Below are 16,540 nucleotides of genomic sequence, written 5' to 3'. Positions count from 1 at the left end.
TAATACACTTGCTAAAGTCCTGTTACAGAAAATCATCCCACGGACTACAACCACGGTGGATTGTCCCCTTCCTGGTCTTCTTGGCAACCACAACAGTGGTCAAAGTTGCTAGACTACCGTCCTGGTTCCACATCACTCAAGCTAAGCAATACCTTCCCAGCGCTAAATCTAACTATACTGAGTGGTCATCTCATCTTCTATCTCCCACCTGTGTCTGTCTCATCAAGGTCTCACAGTCACAACTCTCAGACTAAGTCATGTTTTGCTATCCAATTTGGTTCCTAATTCCTTACATTCTATTAATTATCATTCTTACAGCAGGACTCTTGACAGTCTTTCCTAAAGACTCCCACATTATGTGTAAGATTTTTTTCATGTTGTTCTATGTGACAACTGTCTTAGTTCTCTCTACTCTCAGCTGTTTAATCAAATGTGAGATCCCTGTTGGCCTAGGCTCTCATCTCCCTTATAGTGACACAGCCATGGCCCTCCCAACCCCTGTTATTGTTTTCATCTCAACTCTTAGACCAGAGACAAGCCCTACCTACCTACACTTTTAACTTTTACCCTTTCAGATAGGGGAATAATCACCTCTCATAACTTCACTCCTCCTAATCCCACACTTATTTTTCAGAATTCTACCTCACTGTGGCCCTGATAGAATGACATATATGGACCCTTTCTTGGGTCCTTAAATATGATAGTGGCCTTTCACCTTATAGCACCTTGTCTCTCTGTTTTTCCAGTCTAGCAGGCAGGCATTCATCTATGATGAAGTTGTATCAGCTTCTACATGAGCATCAACTATCTTCCCATCAACCTTCCTAAATCCCAGTATGGCATCCCTTTTAGCAGGAAGTAGTAAGAGAGAGATTGCCCTTTTACTAACAATAAAAAGATGGGAATGAAAGGTTCTTGCCCTAGAATAAATTACTGAACAGTTATGACAGTGGTCTAACATGGTGGAAGGCCAAAGTGGGAATCCCTACCACTTCCTGCTTCTTCCTCAGCCTTAATTGCAACTCCCCTTTCTGTTTGCACATGAAGAAAATTCTAACCAGCTCCTGGCACTTCATCAATGCCTGCCCTAAGTGCCATCTTGGTTATAAGTATATCCCATACCCCACGTTCCAGCAGAGAAAGTCAGGCTATCAGTGCTCATGGTCTTCTCTCTGTGCCCTTGGAATAAAGGCTATTTTTTACTTTATGTATTCTCTTTCATTGTGCTGAAAACTGTTTCAGTTTCCAACTAACTTCATGCTTACATTCTTAGGATATAGATAAATGGGGGAGTTCTAGATGGTTGGGAAATGAATGGTAAGATAGATGCCTTTAATTTACTTATTATTGCATAGGTACTTATACCCATTGATATATATGGACACCCAAATATGCAATCAGACACAAATGCTGTGCTATTCTCCTATGGTCTGGACATAAACCTATGGAAATGGGCAATATGGTGTAATTTTTTATTGTGATGAAAATAATTTTTGAAGCAACATTTAAGTGGAAATAATGTATAATGAAAGTGAAGCTGCACTATTACATTTTAGGAGATATAGGGAGAGTTAATGTCTCTACTGGACCTGCTAGAAACAGTTCTTAAAAATGTTTCCTTTTACATATGTGGCAATATCTTGATGGGAAGTGAAATTTTTGAGATTAATTTTAATAGTGTCTACATTGATGTAGTAATTCAGATCATTAAAGAAAGCCTGCTATGTGCCAGATGCTGTGTCTCATCATGAGGATGATGATAGCAATAGTAACTAATATCCACTGCATATGAACTGTACATTTTACATTAAATAATGTCAATTCTTTGAATAATCCTAGGAGGTGGACACTATTAACATCTCAATTTTAAAGCTGAAATAAATGAAACTTAGAAGAGTCAAATATGGTATCTGAGTTCTTACAACTAATACATTAAAAAAAACCTGTAGTTTTACTCTGGTACTTTGATTCTGATCCCAAACTTTTAGATATCATGTTCTCTGTAATAATATCAAACACGATTTAAACTTACTATATTCTGGGCTAAGCACTTTTGCATATATTTTATTTTAATTCTTTTAATAACTCTGGGCAGACATCATTATTATTTCACTCTATTTTATTCTGAAAGAAAGCAAAATATATAAAAAATTAATTTCCTTTGATCATATATCAGGTCATGGTAGAATTAAGATATGAATACATACAATTTATATATACATATGCTTATATAGGTATTTAAAGATCGAAATAGTTCATGTGCCTGGGAAGCTTATTGTAGGTACAGTTTAGGTATAAACATGCAAATAAAATATTCAATGTAAAAAGACTTGTGTCAATGGAGCAAATATTTTAGAAAATATTAATTTTAGCCTAATGCCATCAGGGCTCTTTCCCTATCTCTAACCTACAAAAAGCTTCTACAGATATGCTTTCTTCAGCTCTAGAATTCTGAGTTAAGATTAAATAATTAGTGACTATTTAAATCATAAAATAATTACTATAGTGAAAGACATATTGCAATCAATCCCCCTTCAAAATATTTTTCACTTCAAACACACTCATCCCACAGTTTGTGCTATTTCTAAAGCAGTTCTGGAGGTCTCCTTGTATCTTTAGTGGTGCTGTTGTGGTTGCCTCAGTGTTCTGAATCAACTCAAAACATTTACCTATGCTGATTATTTTGACCTTGGGGAAGATCCAGAAGTCACATGGTGCCATATCTGAACAAGGTGGATGAGAACACACTGTAATATTTTTATGAGTCTGTCTTTCCATTGGGTGATACTCAGCAGTAGGATTCATTGTATTTTTGATCATACTTCCTAAAGAAACTCATAAAGAAGATTTATAGGACTGTTTTAGAAAGTGGTAAGAAAGATGAGATAAGTGTGTTTAAATAGAGGGGGACTATTCTAACAGGAATGAATGACAATATGTCTTTTACTATAATAAATTAAAAATTTTTAACACTATGTATTTTGAACACATTTCATGTATCTTGCCTCCCACCTTAAAATTTTTGCTATCTTTCAAGTTGGTTTATTTGGTTTTCTTCTTACTGTTTTGTACTCCAATTTCCTTCTTTTCCATATCTCTGAAATACACATTTTTAAATAACTTACCTGCTTGTATAAATCTGTCACAACTTTTTGCCATTCTACTGTGGCCTCTCTCCCAGATGTATGCTCTAATTTCTGTCCCTGTTCCACAATTCTCTCTGTGGAAGAAGGACTCTCCATTGGGCCAGGAATTTAAGGAAGCTTTTTGAGTGGCTTCTTGTTCTAGAAGTGTGATTAGATCAATAGCATTGTTATGCGACTTTGGTTCCAATTTGGATATGCTGCAACTGATTCTTAATAAGATCTCAGATGATTTGTTCCCTTGAGAAGTAACATTTTAGAAGGAGATTTCTTACCAGGATACAGAGAGAGAGGTCATTTTAATTTAGCTCTGTGGTGGCGTTCTTATACTAGCAGTAGTATTTAATGGAACCAAAGGAATGTGAAAGGATTTCTCAAAAAGAAGGAGAATATCCCATGCTGGGAAAACAGTGCACATAGAGCCATAATTAAGGAATTAATGATTCATTTTGTCTAGAGCATGACTTTTTTTTATTATTGTTGATACTGGGAATCCAATTCATGACCTCATGCTTAACAGGCAGGTGCTTTCACTAAGCTAAATCTCTAAAGCTAAAGCATGATTTTGGGAGAGGGAGATGCATATGCTGATTTAAAATATGGTGGCAACTTCTTCAACAATGTTCCTATCTAGCATTTCTTTACTTGTGTCTGTTTTGCCCAAAAAATGGTGGTCGTTGTGATATTAAATCACTTCTAAGGCAGGGCTCCAAGGCCATGTAGCTTTTGTTTGTTTCTAGCGCCCTGATCTGCCATGTAAGATTTTTCAGCAACCTGCAACAGTCACACTTATGTACTAAAGTGAACTGAAGGTTTTAAAATGGTATTTAAAAGACTAAAATGATGTTGAAAGGTAAAATGGTGTTTGCAGGCCTTTGGCAAAGTAATTCAGTTAAAAAGCTATCTATCATCGTAAGTTAGAAGAGAATGATAAAATGTTGGAGTAGGTAAGTATTTGTTGAAATGAAGAGGATAAAATTGAAAATGATTTAGAAAATATAATTTTCAGGATTTGATTTATTATACATAAAGGTGAGGCAAAACATTATCTCATTTGGCTGCCTGGATATTTGGTATTGTTTTATTAACCATGTCCTGAAAAAAGAGGCTATAGAATGAGGCCTTTCACAAGTGCATGGAATGAGCAATGAGTGTATTCAGAACACATCCGCTTAGAGATGTTCAGGGTGCAGTTCAGTTTAGACTGGGACTAATTAATGCATAGGTTACAGTTTCATATGTACTCCTTTACTCAGGCCAATTTCAAATAATTAGCGTGATTCTCTGGAAGACTGTGTTGAAGATTGTGAAGTTTTTTGGTTTGTTTTTTTAGGCTCCATGGGAAGAATGAGCATCATTCAGGATTGACTAAAGAATTACCAAGGAAATAATCATTTCCCAGATGTCTGTTTTCCCACTTTGATATTAGTGATATAAAGTACTGAGAAGTGATGATATTGAGAAGTAATTTTAGTCAAATAGAATTGTCATAGAGAACATCATTTATCTGTTTGACATCTTCTTACGGTTTGCTGAGTATTAAGAAGTCTGCAGATGTATTAATCTATACTCTGGGGACCAACTCAGTGCAGCCTTGGATAATTTAGTTAGCAGTGATAAAGGAGTAGCACAGACTTCATTGCAAGTGAAAGCAATGAGAATAGTGTTGGCATTATGGAATTAGAAAGGAATTTGGATTTTGATTATTTTGGCCATCTCATTTTACCTAGGAGAATGAAGCTTGAGATGCAACTTACCTAAAATTATTTAGCTTTAAAATTTTTCAGTTACTTTGAAATCTATACAGTTCTGTACAAATTTTTTTCATGTGAGTTTGAGCCAGTAGAGGTATTTGGCCTAACTGCATTGTGATGAAATTGGCTTATGATCTGGACTGATTGAACAGTAGATAGAAACTACTATGTATTTTCCCAGGGTAAAGTAGGGACTGCGTTCACACTGAGGAATCTGTTCTCACCCATGGCAATGAGAATCTAATCTGATACTAACTGTGGAGCTCAACACACATCTTCAGATGTCCATGGAAGGAAAATCAATGGCTGGGCGAATTTCCAGGATGGTGGTTTTTTACAACATCTGTAGCTTCAGAACTTATGAAGAGCAAGCACAGAATGTGTTTTTGCAAATGTTTTTCATGAATATAAGGCCTAAGCTGTTTAACAGATTGTCTTGCTTAAGAAATATGATTGGTTTTAGCTGTCAAGTTGGATTTTATGAACTAATTGATCCCAGCTGCCAACCTTCAAGGCCAGAGGATGTTCCAAACTGGCATTCTCCAAAGACCAATGAATGCATTGGTTTAACATAGGTAAAGGAAGATTTGGGGGTGGAGAAAGTAGTTTTATAAAATTAATATGATTTTGAAAATATTTGCAAGATAAATATTCTCTAGAACTCACAAAAAGCAAACTAGTCCAAGTTTCACTTTACTTTGTGAATTGTTCTAATGCCTTGTAAGGTGGTAGATACCACCTTCATTTTTATTTGCTATTTATTATATTGTTTAGTAGCAAAACTGTACATATATAGGTCCATACCTGAATTATATGCTATTTGAAGAAGGAAAATATATTTTAAACTCTTAAAATCATTTTTAGTTTGATAAAAACTTTAAGCATCCATGTTTCAGGAAGGACATTGTGAGAACTTTTGCTTGATTAGATTCTTGCAGAAGTAAATAGGAGGTTTTTTGAAATTAAATTTTTAAATTGCATTGTGAGATCTAAGTCCACAGTGGAGCATCTTGCTATTATCAGCAATGCTAATAATGGTATCAAGACCATACTGGCTGTACAATTTTAACTCTGTGTTTCTATGCTTAATTTTTAAAGAAAAGACCAAACTGTTTTCTAGCTTTCCATTCTCACTGGAGATAGGTAAAAGTACTAGTTCTATTTGGTAGAGTTCTAGATGAACAGAATGAGTGGAAAAGAGATTGAGACTCAAATACCCAGCTAAGGGATTTGAAGTGAGCTCTAATTTGCAAGCAACAAAGATCCATCAAAGGGTTTAGAATAAGAAAGGGACAAGACATATGAGGTGATTTAAGATGCTTAGCTTAGGTGACTACTGAAGTGGCCCAGGAACGCGAAGATGAATATCTGAACCAGAGAAACAGGAATAAAAATTGAAAGGATGAGATAGATGTCAAAAAACAGTTTACAGAAGGAATGAATGGAGTTTGCTTTACTTTGTTATTTTAGGAATGGGTGGAGAAGTTCACTTGTACTCCTCTAGTTTGAAAAAGTAGAAGAGTAGTACCACTAATTTTAACAGAAAACACAGAAGTACATTTTTTGATAAAAAGAATGAGAATGAGTGGTATTTATAAATGGTGAGTTTGAGGTATATTCAACTATCTTTCTGGAGTCTTTTTATTTTTATGTGAGTGTTTGCATCCTGCTTCAATTCCAAATATATTTTAGAAACAAACATAAGAATAGAAACCTTGGAAATAATTTAAAGGTGGAAGCCGCCAATTAGGTAGGGATAGGTTTATAGAACAGAAAGTGAGGGACTTAGGAAGGGCTAAGCAGGCATTTGGGAAGTACTCCTCACATCAGTGATAGTTGAGGTTGGGAGATAATCACCACTCCAGGCCTACTCAGCTTTGTAAAGGCAATCGAAGGGTGTAGTTGTTCAGAATTTTCTTATGTTTGCAATAGTCATTATTCTCCTACATGGTAGATGGGAACTATAATTAATCTCTACTTAGTTCTTTTTGTTTGGTTTTTCTCAGATCCTTCTGTTGCTGGTTATGGCCCTGTCCAGTTATCTATATTCATTTTGCCTGGGGATATGCAGCCAGGGATTTGATTCTACGATTGTAGCTTTCAAAGATATTTCTAGGAGTTAACTAACAGTATTGTACAGATGTATTTAGCCTTGGGGAAATGTACTTTAAAATTTCACTTCATACAAATTATGCTTCAGGCATTTCTTACTGCATTTAAAATTCATATTTAAACAACTCATGCCAAATAGAAAAAAAGTCTCTCAGATTTTTATGAACTAAAGTAATACTTTATGGCCTGCTGGCAAATTATGTGTGTGGTAGTGAGAGTCAAAATATGGCACCCACTATGTTGCCATAGAACAAGTTCTTGTGAAAAATGATTTGGACGCTGTATATTTTGATGAGGACTTCACACTCTAATCCCACCCACAAGTAGCCACACACGGTGAGACCACTTACTTCATCATGAAATAGTAATACAGTGATACTTCTTAACAGTTTATAGAGGGAAAGTGTTTAAGTGTGATTTTTTTTAAAAAACGAAAACACACTGTAATGATGCCTCGGGAGACATAAGGAACTATGTTGAGTTCCTGCCAATACTTTCATTCTAAAGTGGTTGATTTAAATGTGCTTTCTGTGGACTGAGACAAAAATCATTTTTTATTGATTTTTTTTCCATTCCCTTTGTTTTAGTTAGGGTAACATTCTCTTTGTCAATATTACCATTTTTTGAACACTGAGTATTTGTGACAGTGTAGAATAACATTGAACATGGTTGTCATAAGTCTTTTGGTCTCGGTTTGTCCATGTACCTCTTAATATTATCTTTTTGTATGGCTTTTGCTCTGAGTCAAGATAATCATTTTAATTTATATATTAGAATATTTAGTTTAATTATACTTTAAGTTGTCAGAACCACTAACTTGATTGTTGTTTTGCATAATTAGAACATTTACCTTAACATCACAAAGAAACATCTTCAGGAAAACACTTTTTTGGTAGACTTATTTAGCCAGATTGTGTTTTTAAATCTCCATTTTAGTTTTATCATCACCTCCAAAGATTATGAATTAGGCTTAAACATGAAAAGTACTCAGAGTGTTGCATTACAACTGACTGAAGCATGGGCCTTGAATTAGATTCTACCATTGAAATCTGTTCTTTTAACAGTTTTTTGAGCTTCAGCAAATACTTACCTGTTCTCTTGTTTTCTCAACTATATAGTAATAATAAAAATAGTTAATGCTTCACTGGGTTGTTGGGAGAAATAGTGCCTGGTACATAGGAAACAATAAGTCAATGTTAACATGTAACCATGATAGCAATGAAAACAATGGAGAATGTTAATCATCTGACTTTAAGGCTTATTTCCCTCTGCATGCAGGTGTTATACTCACCCACTCAGGGAAGCAATCTAATTAAATTCTTCAAGTTGCATGGAAGACTGCCATATCAATCACATATTGATACCTCAATTTGATATTGATAGGACACCTCAAATGTCTTTTTTATATCCTTAATGCTATCATCATACACCCTAGATCCAGCCACTGCTGAATAGCTCCACCTGTGACTACATGAGGCTCTCGGGTGGATTCTACAAGGTACAAGTCATGACATCACATAACAGTTTAAAATAATGAAAATGAAGGCACAGAGTAGTATGGTCAGAGACCTGATTCCTTCCAGAAATGTTTTACTTACCGAACCTTTGGCATACATTAGGAAATGCTATGTGAGATGGCCATGTAAAAATAAATCATCAGAGCACTGAATATAGACATGTTTAATTTTCACTGTCTCTTCTTTCAACAGTAGTCCTCTTCCCAGACAGTACCATCCTGTCCACTCACTTCCCTAATCAGAAACCTGAAACCCTCACTCTTTTCATCATATCCAATTCATCACCAAATTTCTCTTTTCTAACTATTTCACGTTTACACACTGCCTGGACATGGTTTCTGTACCGGATATAAAAGCCCAAATTTTACTCATTAATTTTGGTATTAAAATCAATCATGCAAAACCATGAAAATAAGCAAGTTTATATAGTAATCGTTAGTCTGATATAACTACCTTTAATGTTGTACTAATCAGCAATTAGCTTATCATGCCTGAAGTTTTTAACATTGCCACATTTACATGTAATCTTTATTGATTATAATTTTAATTTTTTGCCTTACGATACAGAAAATCAATATAGGAGTCATCAGTTCTTAGTTGATAGCATAATGCCATTATTGATCAATACAAGATTTCTTTTTCTAAAAATGTATTTTCTTTATTTCTATTCTTCATTCATACCTGTCTTCCTCTTTCCAAAAGCACCTATTTTAACATGTTTACCATGTAGCTTGGTTATATTGTACTTTTATTCAATGTACATTATTGATTTGTGTGCATGTACTTTTACATAAATCTCACTCTTATTTCTTATACTGAAAAATTCATTTTAGGACTATGTTTTAAAAATATGTCCAAGTGTATATATAGTCCATTGCTTAAAACATTTTTTCTTTTAGAAATAGTTTTTCAAAAGTTTTTTTTTTCAAGTAGCCTTAACTATCCTGCTTTCCTTTCCCACATTAAAGCAACCATGTGAGTCCATTTTTCCCTATATATAGTTTTAACTTACAGTTTGATTATAAATTAAAGTTTATAATAGCTTGAAAGAGAATAGATCTCTTTTTCTATTATGATCATTTCATACTAATATTTTTATTTCATGCTTGTCACTGAAGGATGGCTATTCTTAAGTCTTAAGAAACCTTATACTGTTCAAGACTCTTCATTTGACTCTTTTTTGACCAATCAGATGTTTACAAAGGACCAAAACAAATAACACTGAACTCCAGGATCTGATTATTGACATTTGAATCAGATTTTATGGTAGGTTTTAGGAAAGTCTTTAGTTAAAGTCCTCACAAGTTCTTGTCTGGCACTGAAGTAAATATGATTAATTGTGGAATTAAAGCATCAGCAATTATGACATTAGTCATTCTATTTACCATCCTTTTGACATACTGATATGGGGGGAAGTCCTTTGGATTTTTTTGGTACAGATTTGCTGGCTTTGATTAGCAGCTCCACTGAACAATCTAAATTAAGTTAGTATCAGTGGAGTGGAAATTTTAACACTTTAAGTGTCATTAGTAGTATATACAGAATGTCTGAAAAATCTGTGTTCCGTTGGCTGTACCCTGTTGCTCCTTGTCTTTCCAGGATTCTGTGAAAAAAGTCATAAGTAATGATGCTTTGAATGAAATCTGCAAATCAAAAATACTTTCAACTTTAAACAGAAGGATCATCTTACTGACCTGCTGAAAGTTTAGTCCTGGTAGGTGCACACTGAAATAGATTAGAGCCACAGGTTGAAGATAAATATACTTATTGTTCATCTTTCTCTAAGTGAAAAACATGACTTGCACATAACATTTATATGAAACACCATGCTGATGGCAAACAGGCGGAATCAAGTGGAAACAGGATTTCTTTTGGCCTTATACTAAAGACAGATGCACAAGGCTGAATGCGAACTTTGATTCTGGGCATAACAACTTCTCTTTGCCTGATGCCCTTTTGCTTTATGTCTTCCTTTCTGGCCAGTCTTCCAGCCCCTCCTTCCCCCTCCCAGCTCTCCTGTCTGGCACAGAACTCTGGGCAAGATCAGTGAGGTCTGAGTCATGTTGGAATTGCTGAAGGTCAGGATATTTGTTAGTAAACACTGGCTTGTTGGCAAATAGGTTGCTGAGGGAAAGGGAAAGGGCTGTATGAGTTCACTCAGCTCTTTTCAGGAAGCATAATGTCATTGCAAGTTAGGAACTGCACCTTCCTTCCTTCACTCTTGCCAGGAAAAACACTGTCTTGGGAGAACAGGGGCATACGAACTGCTGTTGCAAAGCGTTCTTGCTTGGTGGGGCTTGATGTCACCGTTGCTGTGGTTAGTCTGCTGCTTATTTTTGGTCTTCGTGCGCATAACAGGGGCCTGATTTATCTTTCATTACTCCAACACTGTGCAGCTGAGAAGAATTTGAGAACAAAAACTTTCTCCCAAGATTACTGAAAGGTTTTTTCCTCTTGAACTGAAGCAGAAATAACTTCTGGCAGCTTGTGAGTTTCAGCAGCACTCCCACTGTACAATAGCAGCCTTGTTTTTTTTAAAAAAAAATTTTATCTTTTTTTTTTTTTTAACCAAAACAGCAACTACAGAAACTTAGGTCAGAAGACATAAGTCTAGGTTGGTTTGTATTTCATTTATATTGTTTTGATTCATTTTAAAATGAATTTTGTGATATTAATGAATTATATGACTCATCAAGGAAATTAGAAGTAGAGGGAACTGCACACAAACCTACTGTAAACATGCAAGTTCTTAAATAGTTATCACCTATTAATCATATTTTAGTTTTCAAAGATTGTAAAAAGTAGTTAAAAATAGGGCAATAAACATCTATCAACTCTTACAGAATATAATCTAACGTCAGTGCAATTTAGCCTTTATTCCTTGATTTTCCTTTTGACATTTTCCACATCATATTTTTTTTATTTAAAGAGAAAAAAGAAAGGACATAAAAAAAACAAAGCAGTAAAAGGGTACAAGTCATGCAAAATTTCAAGAAAAAAATATACAGTAAGAAATCACTAGTTAATAGGTTACATATTGTCTTCCTAGAAACAGTTGTCCAAATTATAAAATTAAAGCATAATAAAGTGGACATTCATACAGTGATACTGGAGACAGTTCCGCTCAATGATCCAAAAAAAGCTCAGTAATATGGTTTCCCATCCTACACACTCAAACATACCTGCAGTTATATCCCTTAGTCCACCTTCCTTTCCTCTCTTTTTTACAATAACAATTACACTTTTTGGGTTTTATTACTCCCACAGTTCTTACTACTTTTTTTGAAGAGAATAAAACCAAACATGACTAAGCAAAACAGAGTCAGAACACAAGGGTGGGCATAGTACATGTTGCAAAAATAGAATGCCAGGTGATCAAAAGTGGTTACCATTGTGCCTCTTGCAATTTTTAAATTGAGTTGCCTATATCATCAGGTATAATAGAGTTGATTAAAACAGTACAGAACAAGATCGATAAAACCTACACTGGAGACCTTACAGGACTTCAAAAAAAGATAATAGTCAAAGCATAATGGGCATTATAGTATATCTTATTGCCTTCAAAGTGGTTGCCTATACCTTCAAACTTGATACTATCAAACAAAATAGAATATAGAATAATCAGACAGAACAAGTTGGGGAAAGCAATACTAGGGTTCAAATCAGGTTAATAGGAAAACAAAAAAGTTATTATAATATGTCCCACTATTTTTTAATTTAGTTTTCCCTTAATTAAAAAAATGAGAGAAAATAGATTAGTTTTAAAAAAGGGAGGGGTCATTGTGCTTCACCACCAGATAATCTAACATAATAGTAGTCGCCATAGTGCCTCTTTCCTTGAATTATTTGAGTGTAACTTCTTATGCTATAGCATCAAGCATATCAAGACAGTGTGAAGCCCTTCAAGAGAATGAAAGAATTACAGGGTATTTAGAACCAGCTAATAGAAAATGAACAACGGTTTCTATATTATCTCTTTGCCTATGAAAAATTTTGTTTATACTATTGCATATAGTGAAATATAGTAATATACAACATGTTAAAACCAGTGGAAACAGATGTACCACAGCTTGATGGGACTTCAAAACAAGATGATATTAAATCAGCACTAGCTTTTATGTTGTGTTGTTTTCTTCAAAATAGCTATTCGTACTATCACCGATACTAAAATCGAACAACCCAAGTTAAAACCATTGCAATTAATGAGTGAAAACATTATATGGATTTAAATCAATATGATTGGGAATCATGATTACAACATGCTTTTATGTATTCTTATCATTTCTTACACTAGGGAAACTATTCTGTATTTATACATGTGAGTTTGATTTATTTCACTTATGAGTATGGTCTCAAGCTGTGTCCACATTTATCATTCTTTACAGCCGAGTAGTACTCCATTGTATAAAAATACCACAACTCTTTTATCCATTCTTCAGTTGATGGACACTTAGGTTGTTTCCAAGATCTGGCTACTACAAATTGTGCTGCTATAAACATGGGTGCACATATATCACTGTGGTATGATGCTTTCAGTTCTTCTGGGAATATGCCTAGAAGTGGTATAGCTGGGTCAAATGGGGCTTTCAGTCCCAGTTTTCTGAGAAATCTCCAGACTGACCTCCACAATGGTTGCACTAGTCTACACTCCCACCAACAGTACAGGAGAGTTACTTTTTCCCCACAGCCTCTTCAGCATTTGTTGTTGGTTTTCTTGATCTTGGCCATTCTTTCAGGAGTGAGATGAAATCTCAGTGTGGTTTTAATTTGCATTTCTCTAATGACTAACAATGATGAACGTTTTTTTCATATATTTATTTGCCATTTGTATTTCTTCATCTGAGAATTGTTTATTCATCTCAGATGCCCACTTTTGGATTGGGTCTTTGAATTTTGGGGGTCTGATTTTTTTTAACTCTTTATATGTTTTAGACAGAAGTCTTTTGTCTGAGGGGCAGTTCACTAAGATTTTTTTTTTTACCAGTTTGTGGTTTTCTTTTCACTATGTTAGAGATTTCTTTTGACATGCAGAAACTTTTTAATAAGATGTGAACCCAGTTATTGACTCTGGGAAGTATTTCCCGTGCGGTTTGAGTCCTGTTCATGAATTCTCTACCTACCCCTAAGTCTTCAAGGTTTCTACCCAATTTGTCTTCCAATAGATTTAGTGTTTCTGTTTTAATATTCAGATCTTTGATCCATTTAGATTTTATTTTAGTACATGGTGATAGGCATGGGTCTAGTTTTAGTTTTAGGCATATTGAGAGTCAGTTTTTCCAACACCATTTATTAAAGAGACTGTTGTTCTTCCAGTGAACATGTTTGGCTCCTTTATCAAAGTTAAGGTGGTTGAGTGTTTTTGTAGTTGTGGTTGTATCTTCTAATCTATTCCATGATCTTCGGCTCTGTTTTGGTTCTAGTACCATTAGGTTCTAGTACCTTTACTATGGTTGCTTTGTAGTATAACTTCAAGTCGGGGATTGTGATATCTCCTGCCTTGCCTTTGCTGCTTAGAACTGTCCTTGCTATTCTAGGTCTCTTCTCACTTCAGATGAATTTTAGGAGTGATTTCTCGAGTTCTATGAGGTCGTTGATGGTATTTTTATCGGGATTGCATTGAATCTGTATAAAAGTTTTGGGAGAATGGCCATTTTCACAATATTTATTCTTCCTATCCATGAGCAAGGGATGTTTTCCCATTTTCTGAAATCATCTTCAATTTCACTTTTCAGTGTATTATAATTTTCCCTGTATAGGTCTTTCACTTCTTTTGTGAGAGTAATTTCTAAATATTTCTTTTTTTTTTTTTTTGTCACTAGTGTGAAGGGTGTAGCTTCGCTTATTTCTCTCTCTGTGATCTTATTGTTAGTGTATAGAAATGTGATTGATTTTTGAGTATTGATTTTATATCCCACTACATTGCTGAATTTATTTACTATATCTAGTAGTCTTTCAGTGAAGTTTTGGGGAACTTCTATGTAGAGTATCATGTCATTCACAAATAATAATTTAACTTCTTTTTTCCTATCTTTACTCCTTTTATTTCTCTCTACTGTCTAATTGCTCTGGCTAGTACTTCCAGTACTATATTAAATAGGAGTGGTGATCAGGGACATCCTTGTCTTGTGCCTGATTTCAAAGTAAAGATCTTCAGTTTTTGCCCATTTAGTATGATACTGGCTGTTGGTTTGTCGTAGATAGCCTTTATCATTTTGGGGTAAAGACCATCTATTCCAATTTTCTGTAAGGTTCTTATTATAAATGAATGTTGGACCTTATAAAAAGCTTTTTCTGCATCTATAGAAATGATCATGTGATTCTTACTTTTGGCTCTATTGATATGGTGTATTACATTTATTGATTTATGTACATTGAACCATCCTTGCATGCCTGGGATGAATCCCCTTTGGTCATGGTGTATAATCTTCTTGATGATTTGCTGCATCCTATTTGCCAATATTTTATTGAGGATTTTTGCATCTGTGTTCATTAGGGAGATTGGTCTGTAGTTCTCTTTTTCAGTTGGGTCCTTCTCAGGTTTTGGTACTAGAGTAATATTTGCTTCTAGGAATGATTTAGGAAGGATTGCTTCCTTTCAATTTCATTGAAGAATTTGAGGAGTGTTGGCATTAAGTCTTCTTTGTATTTCTTGTAGAATTCTGCAATGAATCCGTCTAGGCCTGGGCTCTTCTTTGTAGGTAAAGATTTAATTACGTTTTTGATTTCATTAATAGAATTGGGTTATTCAGCAGTTTTACATCTTCATGAACTAGTTTTGGTACTTTTTATGCTTCTAGGAATCTGTCTATTTCCTCTGTGTTATCAAACTTTTGAGAGTAGAGGTTTTCAAAATAGATGTTGATAATTTTCTGTATTTCTATTGGCGTGTAGTGATTTCCCCTCTTTCATTCCTTATTGCATGAATTTGAGCTTTTTCTTCCCTTTTTAAAATAAGGTTGGCTAGGGGCTTGTCAATTTTATTTATTCTTTTAAAGAACCTACTCTTTGATTCATTGATTTTTTGGATTTTTTTTAGTCTCTATTGCACTGATTTCTGCTCAGATTTTTATAATTTCTTCTCTTCTTTTGGCCTTGGGCTTGACTTGCTCTTCTTTTTCTACATGTTTGAGGTGTAACATCAGATTATTTATTTGTATTCATTCTGTTTTCTTGATGTGTGAACACAGTGCAATCAATTTTCCTCTGAGGACAGCTTTCATTGCATCTCACAGATTCCGGTAAGTTGTATTTGTGTTTTCATTTTCTTGTAGGTATTGTTTAATTTCTTCTTTAATTTCCTCTGTGACCCACTGATTACTCAAGAGTATGTTATTCAGTTTCCATGTGTTTGTGGGAATTTTGTAGTATCTTTTATCATTAATTTCTAATTTCATAGTGTTATGGTCTGATAGCATGCAAGGGGTAATTTCAACCTTTTGCATTTATTTAAATATGTTTTGTGAATTAATATATGTTCTATTTTAGAGAATGACCCATGCACTGAGAAGAATGTGCACTCTGTTGTTGTTGGGCGGAATACTCTGTATATGTCTATCAGTTCCATTTGTTCACAGGTGTGATTCAGTTCTTTTATTTCTTTGCTGATTTTCTGTCTGGTTGATCTGTCCATTGGTGTCAGTGGTGTGTTAAGATTTCCTGTTAGAATTGTGTTACTGTTAATTTGATTTTTCATTTCTGTTAGTACTTGTTTTACATAACTAGGTGCTCTGGTATTTTATTTCAGTTACTATTATTTCAGGTATTTCAGGTGTGTGGCATATATTTTCTTCTATAAGCATGACTCCTAGGCTTTCTTGGGATGGGCTGGATGTTTGAGATTGCATTTTGGTCTTTTGTTTTGTCATTTTCTTATATTTTTGAGTTTCAATGTTGTTCCAAGTGAGGGAGAGAGGTCAGCCAGGCTGGGACGGGTTCTGTGGCTTGGCCGATCCCACTGTTCCCAGCAAGAAGCCACAGTCTGTCCCCCAAGCAAGGGAGAGAGTTCCACCAGGGT

Source organism: Cavia porcellus, unplaced genomic scaffold (genome assembly GCF_034190915.1).
Source record: "Cavia porcellus strain 051 isolate PalLab524CR breed Dunkin Hartley unplaced genomic scaffold, mCavPor4.1 scaffold_14, whole genome shotgun sequence".
NCBI lineage: Eukaryota > Metazoa > Chordata > Mammalia > Rodentia > Caviidae > Cavia > Cavia porcellus.
This window is presented reverse-complemented; position numbering follows the sequence as displayed.